Raw genomic sequence first — 18,178 nt, 5'->3', positions numbered from 1 at the left:
GGGCTGGATGATCAGAAGGCCCACAAATCTGGGGTGGGGGTATTCCAGGTTCAGATCACACAGAGTTCAATTTTCACATAAGGGCTGAATTATTTCTGGTTCCCCTTATTTCCAGTGTGCAGCCTTTTGGGGTCATGGCTCAAAGCAGGTCATGGATTGTGTCCCCTGTTTGGAGGGTCCTAGACTCCAGCATGTTTGTCTCACAGCCTTCTGAACCCACTCAAAGCCTCAAGGGGCCCACTGACCTCAAGGGCCCTGGCCAGGTCATTCCTTATTCTCTTCTGAACAATGAGATACTTTCAAGGTGGCTTCCCCCCCCCTTCTATTCTGTTCAAACGTTTTGAACTGTTTTCAGTAAGAATGTAGTTTGAATGATCTTGTCTGCACTTAGGGGCATTGAAACCATTCACAAAGACATTCAAAAGAAAGATTTTTTCCCCCTGTTAAGGAGACAGTGATTTCCCTATTTATAAAATGTATACGGGCTGGTTGGATAGGTTTTTGGAAAACTGTAATAGAAAAAATAGAAAGGAGGAAGCCCATAGCTGAATCTACCAGTCAGAGGTGAATCTAGCTAACGTGGTGGCCTTTGCTAATACACATTTTTTTGGGTCTATGTGTTGAAATATAACAATTCTAATGTATTACTGTTTCACATCCTTCTGGTTTCAAAGATGACATTGTCACCATTTTTGCTCACACCCTATGAAAAAGTGCTAATTGATTTTGTCACATCCAAGGTAAATTGCCTCAGCCTCTGCCTCATCGTTGGATTACTGCATCAATTTCAATTTTCTTCATCGTGTATAGCGTGGCTGGCATCTTTGAATGTTTGCCCACACTTGTGAGTGTGTCTCCAGGTGGAATGGCTCGGGCAGAGGGTGTGAACACATCAACGCTGTCCTGGTGGTCACTGGAAGCTTGGCTGAAGCTGCTGCTTGGCCATTTTAGCCAGTCCACTCGGGGCTGCTGTCAGCAGGAACTCTCTGCACGTTTGGGGAAGCTCTAACTGCAGCAAAACACGGTGTTTTTATTTGCGTTTCTTCCGCGTTTGGTTGAACGGGCAGGTGCAAGCCGTTTTTCTCCTGTTGCTCACTCTCATTTCTTTTTGGCTCCCATTCCAAGATGTGTTTAATATTCCATAGTGATAGAGGTGGATATCTTCATTTAAGAAAAAAAAAATTCTCAGCGGATTCCAATATGTAGTCAAGCTTAAGAATTGCTTTAAAGCTGAAAAAATAAAAGGGCCAGCATTTGTGGTGCTGTGGGTTAAGTGGCCGCTGGTGCCACAAGCATCGTCTGTAGGATACTCAATTCAAGTCCTGGCTACTCTGCTTGCATTCCAGCTCCTTGTTCACGTGTCTAGGAAGGCAGCAAAGGCTGGCCAAGGTACACGGGTCCCTGCCACCCATGTGGGAGACTAGGGTGGAGTTCTAGGTTTCTGACTTCAGCCTGGCCCAGTCCTGGCTTTTTTTTTTTTTTTTAAGATTTATTTTATTACAAAGCCAGATATACAGAAAGGAGGAGAGACAAAGAGGAAGATCTTCCGTCCGATGTTTCACTCCCCAAGTGAGCTGCAACGGCCGGTGCGCGCCGATCCGAAGCCGGGAACCTGGAACCTCTTCCAGGTCTCCCACACGGGTGCAGGGTCCCAATGCATTGGGCCGTCCTCAACTGCTTTCCCAGGCCACAAGCAGGGAACTGGATGGGAAGTGGAGCTGCCGGGATTAGAACCGGCGCCCATATGGGATCCCGGGGCGTTCAAGGCGAGGACCTTAGCCGCTAGGCCACGCCGCCGGGCCCCCAGTCCTGGCTTTTGGGAACCGTCTCGGGGGAGTGAACCAGCAGACAGATCTCTCAGGGAGAGAGGAGCCCCAAACAGTCTGGAAAAAATGCACCAGAAAGCAAGGGAGGCCTGGGCAGGTGGCCCTCACCGTGGAGCTAGCTGACCTTTTGGAGTCAGTGTCCCCTTCTGCAGCGTCTTTTGAGGAGCAGGATATAGGCCCTTGGGTGAGGACCAGAGCCCCAGCATGGGAGCTCAGGGTGGTTTGGACAGGCACCTAACCCGGCCAGCAAGACCCCCTTCTCGGGCACCAGCCTTGCAGATTGAATTGCAATAGCGACACCTTGTGGCAGCACCCCGCAATAGCAGCATAAGGCTGAGCCTTGTCTCTCAGGTGTTGCCGAGCACCTGGAAGAAGCAGCATCATTCTCCGACACACAGGGCTCAGCAAGGAGATGCTGGGCTTGTTGAACACACAGGCATGTGGGAGCTTAGGCAGGCATGATAGAGGACTGTGCAGAGTCCACATCCCTGCTGTACTCAGCCATTGGTTGCATCACTTCCTTTTGTTTTGGTTTATTTGCAGAAGATCAGCAAACAGGTACACTTCCTGTGTCCTAAGCATGGTGTGAGGATTAGATGAGCGAATGTGTGTTTAGAATAGCATCTGGCTCAAGGTGAATGCTGGGAAGTGCCAGAAGCAGGCTTGTCACCCTCCCCATAGCCACGAGGCTGAAGTGACAGGGACCGTGATCACAAACCGTGAGGATGTGTCTCAGGAAATGCATACCACGTGGTCCAGAGCAGACAGCCCTGGGGGCAGTCTCTGACCCTCTGGTCTGACTTGCAGATGCCAAGACCTGCTCTAAAGCCCACGAGGCTGCAGCCCCCATCACAGCCAGGTCTGACGGGTTATAAAAAAGGTAACAGAAGCCCAAGGGGCCCCACATAGGAGGCATCCCGAATTCCACTACTTTTCCCCCCTTAAATTCATCTTCTCTCTTTGCCTTAGTTTACCTTTGTCTCCTGTCTGGATTACGCAGCATTTCTTCTTCCTAGTCTCTCCTTTCCCCCCAGCTACCTCCTTGCAGTCTGCCCTCCACATGGGGTGAAGGGTGGGCGCGGCCTCTCCCTGGGACCATCTGCCTGATTCCATTTCCCCTCTTAGCTGTGTGCAGCTGATCCATCTCCTTGTTCCGAAGGTACACTCGCCTCCTTGTATTGTGGCTCCAGCGTGCACTGAAGCTACGGACAGAAGTCACATCTCCACCCGTGTCTGCTGAATGACTAGCCTAGCACCAAGCTGGGGAGTGTTGATGAGAGGAATACATTATCCTTGAGGGCCATTTTGGACACAGAGGTAGTCACTCCATGAGTTCAGGATCCAGTGCAACTCTTCATTGCATCATAGGAGTAATTAATTACAAAACCGTCGGGGAGAATGTCAATGGCCTTAACGCACCACCAGGTGTCGCCACTGTACAGCCCTTTAGAAACCTGAAACTGCGGCGCTCTAAGGGCAGCTTGCGTGGCACTGTGCTCAGAACACGCAGAACACACATCAAGTCCCACCTGGGCTTCCAATCCAGCTTCCTGCTAATACACGAGGGAGACATCGGGTCAAGTACTTGGGTCCTTGCTGCCTCTTCAGGAGACGTGACTGGAGTTCCTGGCTTCAGCCTGGCCTGGCCCGGCACTGTTGTTATTTGGGGGTGTGGGGTGTGGGGTTGGGGGTAGAACATCCGAAGAAAGCTAGAACCTGAACTGGAGCCCACCAGGGATGCTGACACTGCAGGCAGAGGGTTAGCCAGTTGTGCCATCGTGCCAGTCCCACGATTGACTCTTATAAAAGAGATAGTTGGGGCTGGTGTTGCGGTGTGGCAGGTTAATCTGTGATGCTCGCATCCCCTATGAGCACCAGGTAGAGTCCTGGCAGCTCCTTTTCCTATACGGCTTTCTGTCAGTGAAACGGGAAACTCGAATAGATTTCCAGTCTCTTGGCTTTGACCTGGCCTATCCTTGGGTATTTTGGCCAGTTGGGGAGCGGACCAGTAGCTGGACTATCTCTCTGTCTCTTTCTCTCTCTTCAATTTTTCCCTCCCACCTGTCCCTGTGACTCAGATAATTGAAATATATCTTGAAAAACGATAACATGGGGCCATCAGAGCATTCCTCCGGGCTCACTGGGAGAGCTTGCTGTCTGCACAGTGCTTGGCTGCACATCTGGCTGGCGGGGAGTGGTTACACAGGTGCTGGCTCTCACTGTTGTCACCCCTGGAGGCTCCTGTCCTGAGCGTGCTGCAGCCACACGTGCACTGCCTTCTGCCTCTTCTGCATGCCTCAGTGCAGACGGGGCTCTGCAGAGCTGTGGTCCTCACTCTTTCTCCCCTGCAGAACTCAGGTCCACAGCTGGGCTGAGTAAACAGGCCTCTGTTCTCTTCAGCCATGAGCTCAGGGGAGTGGGGGGCAGCTGAGCAGCCGGCCACTTTCATGCATCTGGCTCCCCCCCCCCCCCAAATTAGCTCACACGCTTGCATATAAGTGTGAAGACAAAAGCTTTCTGAGCTTGGCACGGAGCTACAGTCTGCCCTAGTCTCTGTTGCGCAGCCACATGGAAGAATGCCTCTTGGGCTCTTCCTCTATGGGCAACAAAAGGAGTTTCTCTCCTGTTACATTGCTCAGGTAGCACATGTGTATTAATGCATGGGTAGAGCACATATTCTAGCTCTTCTCCATGAGTGTCGCCAGAGCGGGCTCGTTCTAGAGTACATGAGCGTCTCCAGAGCGGGCTCGTTCTAGAGCAGAGTGTTCCCCTCTTCCCTTTGCATCTTTTGCCTCGTCAGGAGCTGCTTCTGGACAGCATCGTGGCCAGAGCACAGGGTTCTACGGCAGGAGGAAACCCGGTTCAGGATCCTGATGTTCCTTCTCAGCCGTGGGGTCATGAGCCATCCCTTCCTTTCTTGGGGTCACGGTCTTCTCTGAGATGACGTGGACTGAGGCTCTGTCCAGCTCAGGATTCTGTGATGCCCTAGCACTTCTGCCCACTCGGGGCTCAGAGCTGACGGGTCAGGAGTGCCAGGGGAGCCCCGTCTGCTACAGCTGGGGAAGCCCTCGCTGTGCTGGGCAGGCTGCTCAGCTGAGGAGCTCTCCCCCAGAGCAGGTGTGGCGGGGGCAGAGTGTCTCCAAGTTCCTAGTCAGACTCTGGGTTTGAGGGAGCAAGAATGGGCCTTTGAATGCCTATGCTGGGATGCAGGGAAGTGGCATTAGGGCCAGCCTGGGCTTCTGAGAGGCCGAAGTGAGGCCTGTGCACCCTGATGCTGTACAGCACAAGACTGGGTGCCCTGCAAAGCGTAAGAAGCCAATAGTGGGATGTGACGTCAAGGGTTGCTTCGGGGTGCATTAGCAGTAGCATGTTTGCTAGAATGAGGGAGGTGATCGCTGCACTGCGGCACACTGGAAAGAGCTCATTTGTGGAGCTGAGTCTCCTTTGATGGCTATCCATTCCTCTGCATCCATGGGACATTTGTCCCAGGACTCCCCAAGCCGAAATCACTGGACATTGAAGTCCCTTGAATGAACTGGCATGTTGTCTGCCTGTAACTTAGGCACTCAGCAGCAGGACCTGCAGGTACTCCGTCTGCCCAGCCCAGCCCAGCCTGAGTAGCCTCCCCATGGAGTCAAACAGCTATTCCAGAAAACAGGGCTAGTCCCTGAGCTTGTAACCTGGGATAAAGGGATGTCACAGGGATCAGAGTTTTCTAATAACAAAAGCTATTTCTCAGAAGGAAGTGTTTTGAAGAGATGAAAACAACAGAAGACAACAAAACCCACGTGGCATAGTTTCCGCTGATCTTTGTTGAAGTGTGTCTCCTCCAGACAATAAGCAGATGGGTTTTGTTTTTTAATCCAGTGTACTAATCTATGATGTTTGATTTAGTTTAAGCCATTTACATTCAGAGTTTAATATACATGGGTGTTACTTTGGTCCTGTCATTTTAGGAATGGGTTGTTCATTGGTTTAGTCTTCTGTTGTCATTTTACTGGGATCTTCTTCCCATTTGCCTTTGGTTTTGGTAGGTGCTATTCCTGTTTTCTGTCAAGAGAACTTTTTGAAGTATCATTTGTAGGGCAGGTTTGGAATAGGCAAATTCTTTTAGCTTTTCTTTACTGTAGAAGAATTTTATTTCATTTTCAAAGACAAAAGAAAGTTTTGCTGGGTATGTTATCCTAAGCCGACAATTTTTTTCTTTTAGAATCTGGAATATGTCACTCCATTCTCTCTTGCCTGTAGAGTTTCTTGTGAGAGATCTCCTGTGAGTTTAATTGGCTCGTAGATCATGCAGTGGCATAATTTTCTTCAAGAAGGTTCTTGATTTTCATTTCTTCAGCTACACATTAGTCATTTAGTAGCATGTTATTTAACTTCTTGATGTTGTTCATTTCTTTTTTCTCCCAGATGTTGATTTTGTTTTGGGGCTCTTCATTTAAGGGGATGTATAGTAGCTGTGTATTGGAGACTGTCATATTAGTAACATGTCATTTAACTTCAGCAATTGTAAATTTCTTCTTTCTATTGTTGACTTTGAGTCATGACTTTTCATTTAAGGAGATGTACAGTAGCTGTGAAATGGAGACTAACATCCAGATGTGAGGATGTAGTGTTGTATGCATTTCTACTTCCAGACAAAGATGGACTTAAAATGAAACTGTTTGCTATATCTTGACAAAAAAAAAAAAAGCTATTTCTCAGCAGATGGCTGTGGTGAGATGATGAACCTGCTATTGCCGGGGGATCCCAAGCCCAGGTTGGGCGGCCGTGTGCTGGGGACGCTGTCCTTGGAGGGGAGGGAGGGGCATCACATACCCACGTGCTCTGTCCTGCCTGGTACTCTTTTCCCCTGGTGTCTCAATGCTTTTGTCTCAGAAATTCCACCGAGTACAGGCGTGGCGGGGCAGTTGTGTGCCCTGTGCTCCGGGCTAAGCCCAACCTAAGCTAGGCTCTCTGTAAGCATGGGGGTTCTCAGGATGTGGTGCTAGGTGGGGCTGGCAACACTTGCACTGCCTGGGGGCTTGTTAAAAAGGCAACTTTCTGGGAGCAGGTGTTTGGCACCCTGGCTAGAGATACCACTTGCTGCAACTGTATCCCTTGTCCAAGGGCCTGGGTTCCCTGCTAGTTTCCTGTTAATGCACACCCTGGGAAGCAACAGCTGATGGTTTCAGTAGTTCAACTACTGCCATTCTCTTGGGACTAACCCACATGAAGTTCTTGGCTCCTGGCTTTTGCCTGGCCCCGCCCTGGCTGTTACATTCAACCACAGCAGTCATTCCAGAGAGTGCTCCTAGGATCCGCATAATCTGTCCTTCTTTCCAGGGACCCAAGTCTTGGGCTTTTTCTTCAATTCTTGGAGCTTCTCATTCTCTAAGCACATCAGAATTTTTCTTTCTGGAATCCATTTCTGTCATTTAGAATTAAGGAACCCACATGACCCGGGTGGAAAGGATTTGGCCTAATGAGCCAACAGGGGTCCGCTTCCAGGCCAGCCGTTTAGAATGGGTGAGTCACAAACGGCTGACCAAGGAACTTAATCCACAGCCCCTCTTGCCTGAGCTGTGGCTAGGGTTAGGACCCAGGCTGGGAGACCCATGTTGACCAGCAGGTGGCGCGGGGCGAGCCGTGCGACCTCCCAAGGTCCTGCTTTTCCTTTCTATAGAGGATCCCATCCTATGTTCTTTGCTTTCTTCCTCTTGGCAGCGAAATGAAGCGCATCTGTGTGGGTGGTCCAAGTAGCTCCCGTGGGGCTGGAGCAGTTTGGCGAAGACGTCTCTGTCTCTGCGGTTCCTGACAGGGTGCATGGATCTCAGAGCGGCTGGGAAGTTCAGTAGCATGTGCAAGGGAGACACCCACAGGCACCTGCCGCGGTGCTTTCCTGTCTGGGAACAGAGCTCAAGGCCAAGGCCAAGCTGGCCGTTGAGAGGCCAGGAAACACCCCCCTCCAGCCTCGGGTCTTTGGTTCTCTCTGCCCTTTCGTGGCCTCTCTTTGTCTCTCCTTCTACTTCATCTTTCAAGACTTGTGGGTTTCCACAGGGATTTGATTGGTTCCAGGAGCCAAATCTTGGATCACCAGGTTGTTTAGAAAGGGAAGGGGGCAAACCGACTTGAGGAACGGCTGGAAGCAGAGCTGATGATTCTGTGTGGTGGGCATTTTGCCTGAAGTTGTTGTCCTCCTGCACCCAGGGCAGGGAGCCCAGCAAGTGCCCTGGGAAGCTTCACCTGCTCAGGTGCAGTTCTGGGCAGGAGCGGGATGAACGGAGCACACCAATCCCACTCTCCACCACGCGGTGGCGCCAATCTGCAGGCCAGGCCAGGCCAGGCTCTGCCGTGACTGTGAGGGGCTTGGCAGCTCAGCTGCAGCTCCAAGTGCCAGGGACTGGCATCGCCTGTGTGGCAAGAAGCCAGGAGGGAGACCAGGGAAGCCCAGCCCGATGATAGCGGAGAGTGTGGGCCTCCCTGCTGCCTGGGGCTCCTGCACAGTTCAGACCTGGGCCACCCTGGGCTGGACATCTGGGCATTCCTGAGCAAGACCGTGTTCTGCATGGAAGGACTCAGAATCAGATAGGAACCATCAAGTACAGGAGTAGTCTAACCCACGCGAACACACCCGAGTTATGCCCTTGCTGGGGGCGGGGGTTGTGCCTGTGCACAAGGGAGCCCATGCAGAGAGGTGCGAGAGGTGCTTGGCCCTGCTGTGGCAAGCACGTCCCTGTGTGAGCTGCCTGGTGGCGCTGGTATCGAGTCAAGGGTCGCTTCTGCTGATTCGTGTCTGAGTAGGCTGGGGAGTCCGTGGAGGTGCCCAGCAAGGTGGGCTGGGCTGTCATTCCTCTCTTTACTCCACTGAGTGGCACTGCTTGGGCAGGCCCAGCCCCCTGTGGGGACCTTTTGGTTTCTGATGGAGTTGGTACAGCCTCATCTCTGGTCCATAGCCAGCCAACAGCTGCAGAATGACCCGTGACACAGGACAGTGTGCCCTGCTATGGTATAGAGCGCTGAGCTAGCTGGGCCAGGTTGCTTGCCTGCCTCACTTGGGGATCCCACCAGCCTCTCTGGGAGGAGGAAGCGAAGGTGCAGGTTCCTGGTGCTCAGGTCATGGGGCCAAGCTGGGCCTGCCTTCTTGCTTCTGTCCTCCAAGGTCAAGGGCCTTGGAGGCTCAGCTAGATTTAGGAGTGCAGTCCTGGGCCACAGTGGTCATGGGCAGGCAGGTGACGCATTCTCTGTGGGCCTGAGTCCCTAAGTTGGGGGAGGTAGGAGGCACCCCCGGAGGAGAAGGCGTTTGGGGTGTACAGTGAGCAGTCTGGGGATGTTGGCTTGGCCTGGCTGTGTGTCTATTGCAGGGTTTTATAGAAGTGATTTTAACAAGGCTAAGCCCCTTTGTTTTAAACTAGATCTGTTGGCTCTGAAGTCTCTCTCTTTTTTTGTCTTCTTCTCAGTTTACCTCTTTGTAACTTATGAGAATATCTGCAACGCTATTGTTGAATGAATGTGTTTATTATAAAAAGAAAAATTGAAGAGGTGAGTGGTGTGGCTGCAGCATGTTAAACACTGCCCAGGACACCCACTTTTTTTTAATTGTATAAATTTCATTTTTGATCATTTTTACATATTTGATTACGGTGCAAAGGGTCAAGGACTAGAGGAAAGTGTATGAGACCATTGTTTTCACATTCTGTTTTTTCCTTCCTGTATTTGGGGGAAGGGGAGAGATAAGGGGAGAAGCCACACCCAGCCTCCCAACCATCCCAGGGGGCCTGAAGGCCTGAAGTGGGGCATGCTCCGAAGGTCCTGCTCAAGTGGTTTTGATAGTTCAACAGTTCCGTATTGCTGCTGATCTTGTCACTCCAATCACAATGCAATCTCTCCAGACTCCACTGGCTGACGCAGACCAGCTTAGAGTCTCCATTTGCCCAGTATTCACTGCCCACTCTTTGCTGGTGTAGTTGATTGCAGGACACGCACTTTTCGTATTGGGGTGTTGGCCTGAATCCTGGCTACTCTGCTTCGAATCCAGGTCCCTGCTGATGAATCAGGGAGCAGTGGATGACGGCCCATGCACTTGGGTCCCTGCCAGCCAGGTGGGAGATTCACATGGTTTCGGGCTCCTGGCTTCAGTCTGTCCTAGTCTTGGTTGCTGCAGCCATTTGGACCACTGAAAGGAAGACATTCCTCTCTTTATCTCTCTGTTATTCAACCTCTAAAATAAATGAATGGACAACTATTTTTTTAAAATTTTACTTCTTTTTATTGTTATCATGTTATGATACATTTCCATAGATCATGGAATTTCCCTTATACCCTCCCCAATTCCCTCTCCCCTCACTGAGTTCCCCTATATCATTACTGTAGTATAGTTCTTCATATACAATCATATGTCCATCATTGAGGGCATGGACAATGACAGAGAGTCCAACATCCTATTGTCAAGATATAGTTAACAATTTCATTGGGAGTCCATTTTCGTCTGGAAGTAGAGATGTATACTGAATTGTATCCTAACATCTGGATATGATAGTCTCCATTACACAATTCTATATAAATCCCCTTAAATGAAAAAAAAAACTATTTTCAAAAATTCAACATAACAAAGTACAGAAAATGAAGCGAAAGTAATTTGAAATTCCTTCTCTGGCAATAAACCATTAATACATTGATGAGTAGATTTACCTATACAAATAATACCCACGTGTGGGGGTCAGCGTTATGGCTCAGTCACTTAAGTCACTGCCTATAACATCAGCATCCCATAAGACTGCTGGTTTAAGTCCAGGCTGCTCCGCTTTTGACGGTTCGGCCCCCTGGGACAGGGCAGGCAGAAGATGGCTCTTGTGCTTACACTCCAGGCCCACGGCTTCAGCCCAGCCCAGCCCCTGAGGGCCAAGGAGGCTCTGTGGGGAGTAAATGAAAGCTCTCCCCACCCCCATCTCTCTCTCTCTCTGCTTCTCCCTCCCTCTCTGTAATTCTGCCTTTCAAATACGTAAATCAATCTTTTATTCAAAATCCATGTACATAAGTGATTTAGCAGATATGCAGTCACGTGGTGGGGCAGGGCCCAGTAGAGTTCCAGTCTCTGAGGATGGCAAGAAGCTACCCCACCTGTGTGGGCTGGCTGTCTCTAACTTTTCTTATCAAGAGAAGAAACTATTTACCTGTTGAAGTTGTTAGGCTAAAAAAAAAAAAGTGATTGAGCTATATTGGCAATCTGAATGCATATACATGCATATACATGATCAGCACACAACATGAATGCTTTTAAAAAGTTTGTAAATAATCAATATAAAAATTTTTAATGAGATATGCCGTCTTTAATAAGAAGAGAAGCTGTTTCCAGCTAACTGATTCATCCACCCATGGTTGAATATTACATATTGCTAAGACGTGACAGGATCCAGCTCATCTCTCTTCATATTTATTGTTTGTATAGAAGTGAGCACTGAGAAATAAATGAGCCAATAGAAGTGGAGCATGTTTAATACTGTCATAATTCTTTGGATGGTTTATGAATTGCATGCTAAATACACAATGACAAGCCATCAAAAGCATTTGAAATATTCTATCCATTAATGATTTAAATTCTCCTTTAGTTTGCTGAAGGAAAATAATTAGAAACCATTGACTTGCAAAGGAGTCACAGCCCAGTCATTGGAATAATTCATGTTCGTGATTTCTGGGAAGTCTATCAAAAAGACTATCAAGTGTACCGAGATCTAACAAATGATTATTAACTTTCTTCTTAGTCCTTTATAAGAGGTTCTTCTCCAAACTGCTAGGCAGAAGAAGAGCTGGGAAAAATCCAAACCCATCTTCCAACTTACCTCTATCAGCATAATTTTTTTGATGAAATACTTTGTCTAAAAACAAGTTTTAAATATCTTTTCGTTTAAACCACGGAATCTGTCCATAAAATATTCTAGGTGACAAAGCCACTGCTCATTGCCAAGCCAATTAGCCAAGTCAAGTTAATTTATTCTGAAATATGGCATATGTTGAGAACAATGCAGCAAGCAAACTCTCACAGGTCCAAAATATTTGAAAAGCAAACACATGTACTTCTCTTTCTTTGTTGGTACCCTGAAAACTCGACCTCACGGTCCTTCCCACTCACACCCTCCTCTCAATCCCAGAGGATATTCTGTCCTGACTTTTACGGTAAGCACACTTTCTCCCCTAAAATTGAGCCCTAAACCAGAGTTACTTTTGTTTAGTTTTGAATTTTTGTGAATGGAATGTTCCTATGTTGTGTGTGTGTTTCAACACCATGTTTGAGAAATACATGCCTATCTGTCTGTGGATCACTGCTGTATATTCTCACTGCAATAGGGTTGTCCATTGTATGCAATCATCGCCATCTATGGATCCATTTTGCTGTTAATCAATGCTGTTTTGGATACAGTTTAAATGTCTCTGAAGGCTTTTTTTGTGTGTGTGTTGAAATTGAACACGGCATTGCTGAGAGGCAGAGGAGGCCAGAAACTTAATCTACCCACAGTGTTTAGACATGGGTCCTTTGGAAAGTGAGGAGGATCGGGCAACACCATGAGGGTGAGTCCTAGTGGCTTTGTGCATCGGGGCTCCCTGAAGGTTGATACAGATGCTGTGTATTCCCTGAGATTGGTCCAGCAGAAGCCCTGGAAACTGCACCTGCACAGCCAGGGTCTGACGAGAATCTATTTTCTTTTAAAGTTTTTATTTGAATGAAGGAGGGAGAGAGATTGGGGTCCCAAGCTCTGTGGTTCACGACTCAAATGCTTGCAACTCCTGGGGCTGGGTCAGCTCACTGCTAGGAATCAGGTCTCCTCTGTGGACAGCAGGAACCCAACTACTTGGACCAGCACCTACTGCCTTGTACAGTGTGCATTGGCAGGAAACCAGCTGGAGTGGAGCTGCAACTTGAACCCAGACCATTTAACATGGAGTATTGGTGTCCCAAGCAATGTTCTAACTGCTCAGCCCAAACACCCACCCCGAATTTCTTTTCTTTATAAAATAAGTTGCTTAAATATTCTGTTGAGATGAAAATCTGGCTTGATCTCGGATGTGTAGATTATTCCCAGTTTGGTTCTGTAATGAATCACATTGCTATCAATGTACATTTTGCTTTCAGGTAGAAGTAGAATGACTGAACTCTAGATCGTGTCTCTCTTCAGGTATATTAAACGGTGTTAACAATTCTCAAGATGACTGTTCCAGGATTATGTTCCTACCCATAACAGCAGAGCCCATAGCCCCCCATCCTGGGATTCATCAGCCAAAGAACAACAGCTTCGTATAGTCCTTGTATGTCACTCAGTGTCTGGGAGCTTTGGGTACATTCTGGAAGGTCTTTGGTAAGCTCTCACTGTAGTTGTAATTTGCTTTTCTCTGATCATGAATAGGACTGTGAATCGCTGTAGACTTGAGACATTTTCCTATTGGAAACTTTTCCTATCATTTCTTGTTGTGTTATAGGAGCTCTTTTGATATTTGGGTATGAGTCCATTATTAGTTATATGCATTGCAAATAACTTCTCCCAATCTTTAAATGGTCTATCTAACCTTTGAAAGGCCAACAGATATGGATAGAGCAGTAGATGAATTACAGATATATACTGGTTGATACAGAGAGCTTCCATCTGCTGATTCCAGCATTCCTTCACACACCCAATGCCAGCAACAGCCAGGCCTGGGTCATGCGAAGACAGCAGGTAGAAACTCAAACCCTTGTAGGTGGCTGGAACCCAGTGGCTTGAGCCATCCCTTCCTGTTCACAGGGTCTGCATTAGGAAGCCGGAATGAAACACTAAGATGGATATACAACTCAAACCCTCTGATACAGGATGCTGCTATAACTCGTGCCTGCCTTAAGTGGTGGTTTTTGGCAAGCTAGAAGTTCTTACTCTAGTAGAATGTGAATGGTCATATTTTCCTTCTCGTTAGTGCTTTCTATGTCCTGATACAGAAATTCACTGTGTACTGCAGCCATGAGGACAGAACCCCACCTGCTAGAAGTCTCATGCTTTCCTTTACACTTGAGTCTACAAGATACCTGGATTTAATTTTCCTATTTTCTAAATTTGAATGGCAAAGCAGAGAGTGAGAGAAACTGAAAGGGCACTCCCATCTGTGGGTTCACTCTTCCAAACGCCCACAAAGGTTGAGGTTGTACCACGCCAAAGCTAAGATCTACAACTTCATCCAGGTCTCCTATATGGGTGGTAGAGACCCAACTACCTACTGCCCTGGTAGGAAACTCGAAGTGGGGATGGAACCAGGACTCGAACCTAGGGACTCTCACCATGCCAAACAATACCCTCCCGGAATTCATTTCTATGTGAAGTGTTGCATTCTTTCTGCTGTACAGATTCAAATAGTATAGCTTTATATATTTAAAAAATATTGTTCCCTTTTCATTCGTTTGTAGAGCCACATTTGTTCAGTGGTGTGTGTGTCCATTCATTTGCATAGCTAAATAGTCTTTTTGTCCCTTACTGTGTCAAAATAACACCATCTTAATTACTGAGCTTTTGTAATAGATCTTGGTAATAAAGAGAGCTTATTCCCCCAGCTTCTTGTTAAGTATCCTTGCTATTGTGCTGGCACCAAGTGGCAGACATTAAGATAGTAGTAAGTTTTGATAATCAGATTTTATTCAGGAAGATGCCTATGTGAGAGACAGCAAGTGTCAGGGGAGCTGGCTAATGATGCAAGTCTGACTCTAAGAGAAGAGACGACAGGCTGGAAGTGTCCTAGGTTACTTGCAGTCAAAATTTTGATAAGGCTGTTAGGAGGATTCCTAGAACCAGAGTTAGCCATCAGAAGGGTCCTGTGGTGTCCCAAGAACAAGTTAGCTTTAGTCCTGGAATCCTAAATCCACTCAGGCATTGGCTTGTAGCAGCCCACATGGTGTGATCCTAGCACAAACTTGGTGATGAATCTCAGAGCCCATTGGTCAGTTACTCTCCCTATTATTGGAAATCCACCAAACTTGTATGCATGGCTGTCATTACATAGCCTTTGTGGTGGGCAGGTCCACTTCTCAGAGGACAACTCCTGTAAGGTTCCCTACTGGAAATTGATCAAATTTACACATCATTTTGGGAAGAATGATATCTTTAAAGCATCAGTCTTTCCATCCATGTACTAATAGCTTTGATTACATATTCAGTATTTCTCAGTAGCATTCATTGTTTTCTACAAGGTCTTATATCAGTTGTATTAATTCCTAGGTGTCTGATATTTTTGGTTATTTGTTGCTGTTATAGACAAATGCTGGATTGGAAGTGGAGGAGCCAGGACTTGGACTGGCACTCTGATGATGGGATGTGTGTGCTCCAAAATGGCTTAACGCATTGCATCATAGTGCCTTCCCACCAAGTGGCGTCTTATTGCATGAAGGCCCATCCCTTCCAGGAACTTCTTAATATTGTGTTGTATATTAATGATGGCATTATGATGTTAATTGCTTACATACATGTCAATAATGAGATCCTGTTCATTAGCTAATATGATTGTTTATGTCTTTGGGTTTAAATCTGCCATTTTACTGTTTTGCTTTTTCTGCCTGTTCTAGTTCCCCTTTTCCTCCATTCTTATTTTGCTATGGATTGAACATATATTACATATTGCTGGTCTTACATATTGCATATTACAATTCATTGACACTTTCTGTTAGCTTGGGCTTGCTCTCAGCTCCTAAGATGGATGGCCTGGCTTCTTGCATGTCAACCAGGTGTCTGTGCAGGGTCCCACAAAGCTGCAGGACCTTCAAATGCAAAGCCAAAGCATTCTCTGTCTGAAGTCTCAGCAGCCCTTCCTCAGCCTCAGCACTTCCCAGAGGACTCATGGAGCACAGGGAAGCATCGTACCCACTATTCAAAAGGATGCTATCACGGAGATGAATGAGCTTCCAGAGGAAGATGTACTTGGGGCAAGGCCCAGAAGGGTATTTCTGTGGTTGTAGAGCTGAGGCCTGCCTCACTCCCAGCAGGTGGATACACTCACTGGCCAAGAAAGTTTCCAAATCCTGTGGTTTGTGGCTTATGATATTTTTTTCTGATACAAATTTTTTATTTGTTCATTTCTTGCATTTGGAGTATTCCTTAATGACATTTCTGGCTTGAGACTCTTTGCCATAGTCCTTCACAACTACACAACTTCAGCCGATCAGTTTATGGGGGTTCCCCTCTCGGTCAGTTTTACAGAGGCCTACCCATTCCACAAGTTCCTTATTGTCAGCCTTAATGAGGTTGATCTGGTGTTCAGCACACAGGGCTCCACCAACCTGGCAACATGGGCTCGTCACAGTTGGGCACAAGTACACACAGGTAGGCCTGCTGCTTGTCTCAGGCTTTGGTGGCTCCAACGATGCCACACAAGAGGCCATCATGGATGAGAGTGGCCTTCGGCACCTCCCATAAAGCAGTGTTCACGCCCATTCGAGTGCCAACAGCAATGCCTTCCTGGGCCATGGCGGTGGGTTACAAGTGAAGCCAGATCTTAGACGCACTGGGGCCTTGCCTCCACGTGGCTCGGCTGCAGGAAGAACAGAGCTGGCTTATGACATTTTGTGAAAGTCTCATCACTTGAGCATGATTAATTTGTCACTCAACATTTAGCCCCTCCCTACTCCTCAGAGGTTGGGGTTGGGGGGAGGTAGAAAGTTCCAACCTTCTAATCAAGGTGTGTTGTCTAAGGCATACAGCCCGTTCATCTCAGGGCTCTCTAGGGACCCTTCAACAGGTGCGTTGTTAGGTCAGGGGATTTAGAAGCTCTGTCAGGACCAGGAAGAGGCGATGACTGTGTATTTCTTACCCTATAATGATATCACACCTTAATGTCATCTCCTGGTTTATAAGTTACCTATACTACAATATTCTGCTAGTACTCACTTGGAAATAACAATCCCTCAATATAGTTCTGCTGGGATTTGTAAGAATTCCTAACTCCACGATTTGCTGTCTTTCATCAGTTTGGGAGTTCTAGTTCATTGTAAGTTTGATTACTGCTTTTGCCTCCCTCAGCTTTGTGAGATACAGTAAGAACTACATGAAATGTTCTCCATGTCTTACTCTTTAACACTCCTCTCACTTTCTTTACATGTTTTCCTGTCTTTTTCCTCTATGTGCTTCATTCTAGGTATTCTTTCTAATCAGTTTTTCACTTAGCTAACTTTCTGCTTATGTAGGAGAGGATTTCAGACATAGAAAAATGGAATTAAAAGACAAGATTTTTTGGTGCAAAAAATTAAATCTATCCATAGTTTCTCTCTAATAAAATTCATGCATAGCATTTCCATGAAATGTTCTGAAGAACTTACGCATATGACTTGTCTACCAAATATTTATTTTTAGTTATCGTATAATTTCAGTTCTAGAATTCCTATTTGCCTCTGCTTTTTCATGCCTATTTGCCAGGTCTTTTATGTGGTTTCTAGTTCTTTGCTAACATTGCTAATTTTAAAATTTTATATACTGATATATGGTAAGCTTAGATTTGGAAAAGGGTCCAGCATGTTGGTTGAAATGGCTAAACCTCCCCTTGCAAACACTGGGAACCCATATGGGCACCGGTTCATGTCCCAGCAGCCCCACTTCCCATCCAGCTCTCTGCTTGTGGTCTGGGAAAGCAGTCAAGGACAGCCCAAAGCCTCAGAACTCTGCGCTCACATGGGAGACCTGGAAGAATCTTCTGGCTTTGGATCAGCTCAGCTCCTGCTGCTGCAGCCATTTGGGGAAGGAACCAGCGGATGGAAGATCTGTCTCTCCTTTACTCTGTAAATCTGACTTTCCAATAAAAAGAAGTAAATCTTTAAGAAAAAAAGAAAGAGATATCACGTCACTACTGTTATAATGAAGACAGTAGCAAATGTTAGTGAGGAGGTGGAAAAGGTGTAACTTTCTTTGTAAGAAAGATTATGGGCCTGGTGTGATAGCCTCGCAGCTAAAGTTCTCATGCTGGGATCTCATATGGGCGCCGGTTCTAATCCCGGTAGCCCCGCTTCCCATCCAGCTCTCTGCTTGTGGCCTGGGAAAGCAGTTGAGGACGGCCTAAAGCCTTGGGACCCTGCACCCGTGTGGGAGACCCAGATGATGCTCTAGGCCCCTGGCTTTGGATCAGCGCAGCTCTGGCCATTGTGGCTCACTTGGGGAGTGAATCAGTGGATGGAAGATTTTCCATCTGTCTCTCCTCCTCTCTGTATATCTGACTTTCTAATAAAAATAAAAAATAAATGTTTTTTTTTAAATACTGTTTATTTGAAATAAAGGCAGGTGCATTTATATGCACATGTGCATCTCTTTCTTTCTTTTTCTTTCTTTTTCTCTTTCTTTTTTCCAGAAAGAGCGAAAGACACACATACACACAGAGGT

General features: G+C 47.1%; 1 pseudogene; it reads right to left on the bottom strand.

Moving 5' to 3' along the window:
* Positions 1 to 15,885: 15,885 nt before the first annotated feature.
* LOC101533403 (small ribosomal subunit protein eS12-like) lies at positions 15,886 to 16,279 on the bottom strand (annotated as a pseudogene).
* Between the last annotated feature and the right edge of the window lie 1,899 nt (positions 16,280 to 18,178).

Source organism: Ochotona princeps, chromosome 13, assembly GCF_030435755.1.
Source record: "Ochotona princeps isolate mOchPri1 chromosome 13, mOchPri1.hap1, whole genome shotgun sequence".
Lineage (NCBI taxonomy): Eukaryota > Metazoa > Chordata > Mammalia > Lagomorpha > Ochotonidae > Ochotona > Ochotona princeps.
The sequence above is the reverse complement of the archived record's forward strand: the minus strand, read 5'-3'. Positions and strand labels throughout refer to the sequence as shown.